Source organism: Elephantulus edwardii, unplaced genomic scaffold, assembly GCF_000299155.1.
Source record: "Elephantulus edwardii isolate Elephantulus edwardi_28Jun2011 unplaced genomic scaffold, EleEdw1.0 scaffold00169, whole genome shotgun sequence".
Lineage (NCBI taxonomy): Eukaryota > Metazoa > Chordata > Mammalia > Macroscelidea > Macroscelididae > Elephantulus > Elephantulus edwardii.
The window spans coordinates 4679544-4687337 of NW_006399919.1; positions in this window are offsets into that span (position 1 = coordinate 4679544).

The following is a 7794-nucleotide window of genomic DNA, read 5'->3' on the forward strand; positions in this document are numbered from 1 at the left end:
TCTGGAGGTTAGAAGTCTAAGTCAAAGTGCAGGAAGGTCCATGTTCTTCTTGAAAACTCGAGAAGACTTCCCTTGACTTTCAGCTTCCAGTGGCCCCAGGTGTTTCCCAGCTTGGAGCAGTATAACTCCAATCTCGGCCCCTCTGTCTTCATATGACCAAGTTCTATCTGTGTCTTCCCATTCCTCTGTTTACTAAACCCACCATCCCCTGTATAAGAACAATGAGCAATTCCCTGTTGTTATATGCTGTCGAGTTACTTGTGACTCATAGCGACCCTATGTAAAACAGCTCTGAACCCTACTCTCTCCTAAGCCACTTTCGTTGTTCCGACACAACTATTCCCATTACCTCAGTCAATGAGTCAGTCCATCTCATCTAGGATCTTCCTCTCTTGTGCTGTCCCTGCACCTTCTCAAGCATGATGTCCTTCTCCAAGGATTGGTGCCTCCTGGCAACACACCCAAAATATGTGAGTCAGAGCATAAAAAGGCTTACATCAAAGGAGCAGCCTTGGTTTCACTCCTTCCCAATCAGGTAAGTTAGCTCTCTTACAGTCCATGGTATGTTAAATACTCTTCTCCAGCACCACAACTCAAAGGCATCAATTCTTCTATCATCCTTAGTCACTGTGCAGCTCTCTGATGCATAGCAAGTAAATTGCAAAGACCATGACGAAAGATCAGGTGTACTTTAGTTGCTAGACATACACTGTTGCTCTTCAGTACTCTGGACAGGTCCTTGACAGCAGATTTTCCTCATGCAATTCACCTTTTGATTTCCTGGCTACTGGTATCAGGATTATCAAGCATGCTGAAGCTGTTAACAATCTCACTCTCTTCTCTGTCTATCATGAATCTGCCAATTTGGCCCAGTGGTGAGAATCTTTGCTTTTTTGATGCTGAGCTTCAATCTATATCGAAGGCTGCAATCTTTGACCTTATGCAGCAAACACCTCAGGTCCTCCCCTATTTCAGCAAACAAGGTTGTGTTATTTGCATGTCCTCAGAAACCTTCTGGAGGGTCAGCTAAAATTGATTCTGACTCAAAGGCAATGAGTTTGGGGTTTTTAGTTATATTTTGCTAATAAAGGATAATTGCCAATTGAATTATGTTTCCCTGAAAAGATATGTTCAAGTCGTGGAATACGAACTTACTTGGTAAAGGGTTTGTGCAGATGTACTCAAGTTAACATTACATCATACTGGACCAGGTTAAGCCCTAGTAAAATTACTGGTGTTTTATAACAAGAGAAGGAACTTAGACTATAGATACACAGGGAAAATACTGTGTGATAACAAAGGCAGGGTTTGGAGGGATGTATCTACATGGCAAGGGACATTGAGGATTTCCTGCTACACCAAAGGCTGGACAAAGCCAGACAGGATCTTTTCTGGAGCCCACTAGGGAGCTACTTAAGATGCATAGTTCACAGTTGATCAGCAACTTCAACATCATCAAGAGCTGTGAAGTCAACATGAAAAAGACCTAGAGAGACTGTAGTGTTGTATAGGCTGACAGAGCTCTGGAAACAGAGCCAGAGTTAAAGGTTTTGCTTGAAGAGCTGAGTTGTGACTGCCATGAGACAAAGCTTGCTGGATGCTTGAGGAAACCAGAAGCTTCTTTTACTTGTGTTGCTGGGCTAAGCCTAGACTTCCACTTGCAGAACTAATTCAGTTTTTTTCTGAACTAAATCTGGAATTTCACTGTGTAATATCTTTTGGACTTCCTATTTAGAAACTCTTGTTGGTAGGCAGCGTGGTGCTGGAGACTAGTTTGAAAGTCATCTACAGGAGCTGGTTCTTCAGAGGCTGGAATTAGTGAGCACCAGGGTGGAATGCTGATTTGCTAAGGGAAGTGAGGCCATGTGATAAGGCCTCATATTTAAAAACTCTTGTTGGTAGGCGGCATAGTTCTGGAGACCAGTTTGAAAGTCATCTTCTAAGTGGTATAGCACTGGTCTGTCCATTTGCTATACAGAGGTAACTCGTGCTTGCTGTGATGCTAAATACTGTGTCACTGATGTGCCAAATGCGATAATGGTCACCCATGGTGGACCGTGTTTGGTGGAGCTTCCCGATTAAAACAAGCTTTGAAGCAGGAGTGGCATCCACTTCCAAAATGGCTTGCCTCCGGAAACTCTATAAACAATACTCAGGTTTTTTGTTTATACAAAAGTCTACAACTAGACAGCACTTAAAAACAATAATAACAATATCTTTTGCCTCTCCCATGCCCCCCAACCAATTTTCCTTAATAAATTCCACAATTGTGACTAAAGCCAAGTCTGTGGGTCAGTTTGTAAAGAACATTGGATTCAGTAATTAGTAGAAATGGGTGCAGGATCATGGGGGTGGGACATGTCTGAAGGTGTGGCTGTTACTTTGGTACTGTGAATGCTATTGATGGAGACAGTACCCCTTTATGAAGTGGGTAGAAATTAGACTCTGCCTTCTCCACACTGCCTTTGCCCCTTTTACAAAAAGGTAAAAAGGTCTAGGATAGAATGAAAGACTGGTATAAAATGAGGTTGTAGAGACACATATAGGCCAGATAACATGTCAAGCTAAGAAGTTTTGGTTTTAAAAATCATAAAAAACAAGTAGAACGGTTTGAATGGGAAGGTGACACACTCTTGATTAGGCAGCAATAATTAGGCGGCATTACTAAGACAGGCTTGGAAGCAGAAGTGGTATCCACTTCTGAAATAGCTTGTCTCCGGAGACTCTATGGACTTGGAGAAATGATGAAAGTTATACAATTGTTCAGGTCTTTCATTCATAGGGTCTCTATGAATTGTCTTATGACTTGATGGCACTTATCAACAACACCACCAACATAGAGCTCTGTGGGCCTGGTTGATAGAAAGTTATGCTACCAAGTCAAAGGTGGGTGATTTTAATCTGCTCTCCTCAGGCCTGGTTTTAATTCTTTTTTGTCAAGCATTCTTCTAAGTGGTATAGCACTTAGATCTGTCCTTTGTTGTATAGAGGTAACTCGTGGTTGCTGTGATGCTGAATACTGTGACACTGGTGCATCAAATGCGATAATGGTTACCCATGGTAGACAGTGTTTGGTGGAGCTCCCTGATTAAAACAAGTTTGGGAAAAAAAAAAAAAACAAGCTTGGAAGCAGAAGTGGCATCTACTTCAGAAATAGCTTGCCTCTGGAAACTGTGAACTTGGAGAAACTATGAAAGTTATACAAGTGTTCAGGTCTTTCTTTCATAGGGTCACTACGAATCATCTACAACGGCATTTAACAACAACAACTATTAGGCGGCATTAATCCTTTTAAGATGGTACTTCTGTTTTCAAAGTGTGTGTCTATTCTTTGAATTTTCGTATAAACTTTATAATCATCTTCTCAATTTGTACAAAGTAAGCCTGCGAATTTGATGGCAGTTACATGGAATCTATATAATTTAAAGAGTCCATTTTATGCATGAGCTTGGTATATGCATTTACTTATTTAGACTTTCTTTAATTTTTCTAGGGAATTCTGGTGGCCTAGTGGGTAAAGACCTGTGCTGCCAACTAAAAGGCAGGTAGTTCAAATCCACTAGCTGTTCTGAGGAAGAAAAATGGTAATCCCTTCCCTTGTCATTTATAGTCTGTGAAAATGTGCTGGATGGTCAGCAATGAGTCTATGCTGACACACCACCAATGAGTTTGAGCTTGAAATTTTTTTTTCCTGAGACATGCTTTATCTTTTCATTGTAGTGAGCTTGTATTTTTAAAAGTCAAATTATATCATATTTATCCCTAAATATGTAATATTTTGCTTTTTGAGTGTTATTTTTAAAACTTCAGCTTTTGATACATAGCAGCTGCTGTTGATTCCAACTCATGGTCACTCTGTGTGTGTCAGTGTAGACTTGTGCTTCTTAAGGTTTACAATGGCTGATTTTGGACACACAATCAGGAAAAACCAACCACTAGAAAGGAACATGCTTGACAAAGGTCAGTGAAAAAGACGGAAATGCTTGAGGAGAGGGATTGACATAATGGCTACCACAGTGGACTCAAATACACCAATGATTGTGCACATGGGAAAAGGTATAGCAAGTTTTCTTTCTCCTTTACATAAGGTCGTCATGCACTGAAGCTGATGGGACATTAACTAGTTGTTGTTGATGATTGCCTTTGAGTCAAACACACCTTATGAGCAAAAGGCCTGAAGCCCTTCTACTACTATCAACTTTTCTCAAACTTCATAGAGTTTCCAGAGGCATGTTGTTTAGGAAGTGAATGCCAATCCTGTTTCCAAACCTATCATAGTATGTTATTGTTGTTATGTGCCATTGAGCCACCTGTGATGTATAGCAACCATATGTACAGCAGCTCTGAACCCTTCCCTGTCCTGAGCCAGTCTCACTAATTCCAACACACCATCCCCCATGACCCCAGTTTCTGTATCAATCCATCTCATTTGAGATCTCTCTCTCCTGCGCTGTTCATCCAGCCTTCTGAGCATAATGTTCTTCACCAAGGACCGATCTCTCTTAGCCACATGCCCAGAGTAAGTGAGGCGGAGCTTCAAGATCCTAGACTCCAAGGAAAGGCTTGGTTTCATCCTCTCTAAGACAGACCTATTTGTTTTCAAGACTCTTCTGCAGCACAACAACTCAAAGCCTTCTATTCTTCTGTCATCCTTAGTCATTGTCCAACTCTCTGAAGCATAACAAGTAATTGAGAAGACCATGGTCTGGATTAGGCACACCTTTGTATCTAAACTGACATCACTGCTCTTCAGCACTCTGGAGAAGTACATGACAGTAGATTTTCAATGCAATTCGTATTTTGATTTCCTGACTGCTGGTGTTAAGAATGTTGATTGTGGGTCCTCTATTATGGTGCTTCCAAATGGCCCAGTGGTGAGAATCTTTGTCTTCTTGATGTTGAGTTTCAATTCATATTGAAGACTGTGTTGTTGTTGTTGTTATTTGCCTTTGAGTCATGTGCTTGTGACCCATAGCAACCCCATATACAACAGTCCTAAACCCTGCTCTATCCCTTGCCAATCTTATTGTCTCTGACATGACCATCCCTACTGCCCGAGTGACTGAACAATCCATCTCATCAAGGGTCTTCCTCTCCTGTGCTGTCCCTCCACACTCCCAAGCATTACATCCTTTTCCAAAGACTGATCCTCCCTTGAAACATGTTCAAAGTATGTCAGATGGAGCTTCAGAATCCTTGCCAAGGAGCAGCCTGGCTTCACCCTTTCTAGGACAAAGTTGTTTGTTCTCCTAGCAGTCCATGGTGTATTCACTACTCTTCTCCAGCACCAAAGCTCAGAGATATTAACTCTCCTTATATCAACCCTAGTCATTGTCCAGGTCTCTGATGTATAGCAAGTAATTGTAAAGACTATGGCCTAAATCAGGCGCACCTTAGCCTCCAGACTTACATCATTGCTCTTTAGTACTTTGAAGAGATCTCTTAACAGCAGACTTTCCCAATGCAATTCATCTTTTAATTTCCTGGCTCCTGGTACCAAGAGTGTTGACTGTAGAGCCAAGCTAACTGAAGCTGTCAACAATCTCAATCTCTTTATCAACCATATTGATGCTGGCAATCAGCCCAGTGGTGAGAATCTTTGTTTTCTTGACATTGAGCTTCAATCCATATTGAAGGCTGCAATTCTTGACCTTCAGGGTCCTCCTCAGTTTCAGCAAACAGGGTTATATCATCTGCATAATGCAGATTGTTGATGAGTCTACCTCCAATCTTGATGCCACACTTCTCCTCATAGAGCCCAGCCTCCCAGATAATCTGTTCTGCATATAGATGTATAGATGGAAAAGATATGGAAACAAGACCCACCCCTGATGTACATCCTTCCCAGTTTTGAACCATGCAGTGTTTCCTTGCTCTGTTCTGATGACTGTCTCTTGGTCCAGGTATAGGTTTCGTATAAGTACAATCAAGTGTTCTGGGATCCCATTCTTCTCAGAGTCAGCCACAGTTTGTTGTGATCCACACAGTCAAACATCTTTGCATAGTCAATCTGGTACTCTCTGCTTTCAGCCAAGATCCATCTAACATTAGCTAAAATATCCCTAGTACCATGGCCCCATCTAAACCCAGCCTGCACTTCTGGCAGTTCTCTGTTGATGCACTGTTCTAGTAGTTTTTGCATAATCTTCAACAGAATCTTGCTTGCATGTGATATCAATGATACTGTTCGATAATTTCCAATCTCTGTCGATCACCTTTCTTTGGAATGGGAACACATATAGATCTCTTCCAGTCAGTAGGCCAGGTGGTTGTTCTCAAAATTTCTTGCCACAACTTCATGAGCACGTCCAGGTCAGCATCTGTTCATTGAAATACAGCAATCAGTATGCCATAAATTCCTGGGACCTGGTTTTTGTTTTGTTTTTTGTTTTGTTTTGTTTTTTGGGTGTTTTTTTTTGTCAATTCTTTCAGAGCAGCTTGAACTTCTTCTTTCATCACCATAGGCTCTTGCTCACACGTTGTTTCATGATATTCTTCTGTGCCCACCAATTCCTTTCGGTACAATGACTCTGTATACTCTTTCCATCATTCTTTTAATGCTTCCTGGGTCATTTCATATTCTGCCGAAAGCATCCTTAAGTATTGCAATTTGAGGTTTGAATTTGTTTTTTACTTCCCTGAGCTTAAGAAACTCTGAGCTAGTTCGGCCCTTTTGATTTTCTGACTCCAGCTTCTTGCACATTTCATTGTAATACTTAAGAAGACTGCACTCTGAAATATTCAGTGAATGGCCCAAGAATGATTAGGTTTTTCAGTTTGGTTGGTGAGAATAGGCTCAGTCTGAACTCAAGGATCTGTTACGGCAAATCCTTTCCAATTGCTCTTTCCTCAGCCAGAAGTTATTTTGTGTTATAGAGTCAGTACTAACTCATAGTCCAGGGTTTTTTCCAGGCTGTAAATAGCAGGGGAAGAGACTGCCAACTTTCTCTAGTGCAGCAGTTAACGGATTTGGGTTGGCAGCACAGCTTCTTACCACTAAGGCAACCAGAGCCCTGCATTTCCTCAAATACTGAATGCTTCCAGGAGACTCCACAGATCCTTGGCATTCTGTCTGCAAGACTCTCCTTTTTGGGTACTCTCTTCTCTAAATTTTAGTGACATTAGTGTCCCTTGACCTTTAACACTTGTCTCCAAGGCTTCATGGTTTGGGACCTTTTTAAATTCAATAAACATAGGTGAGTGAGCTCTCAGCTCATTTATTTCCCCAGTCTTCCATTGTCTGATGCTCAGTGCCTCGCAAACAGATGCTTTGTCTGTATTAAAAAACTCAAAACTCACTGCTGTAAGTTGGCCATCCTTGGGATTCTGAGGCTGTAAATCACACAGGAGGACATTGCCCAGCTTTTCTCCTGCCAACACGGCCTTTGAGTTAGCACAACACACGTGGGGCTACAGCGTTAGAGCGCAGGATTTTTACTGTTTCAAGTAGGAAATTCCATCCACTCGCTGTTACTGCATATTGGCAAAAATGGAACTAGCGTGCACTAGCACGTGCGCTTTAATTTTTTTAAAATTATTTTTGTGTTTGGCTCTTCTGGAGAAGGAGGGGCAATGTCCTCCTGTACCAGTCAGATCCGATTTGATGGTAGGTATACACACACACACACACACACACACACACACACACACACACACAAATGATTACTGTGTTTCCTTCATGTACATTTTAACCCACGCCCCCTACAGTCCACCAAATTCTTTCTTCACCTCCTCACCCTCAGCCCTGCTCCCTCTCCTTCCTTCATTGGATATCCCTACATATTGGTTAACCTT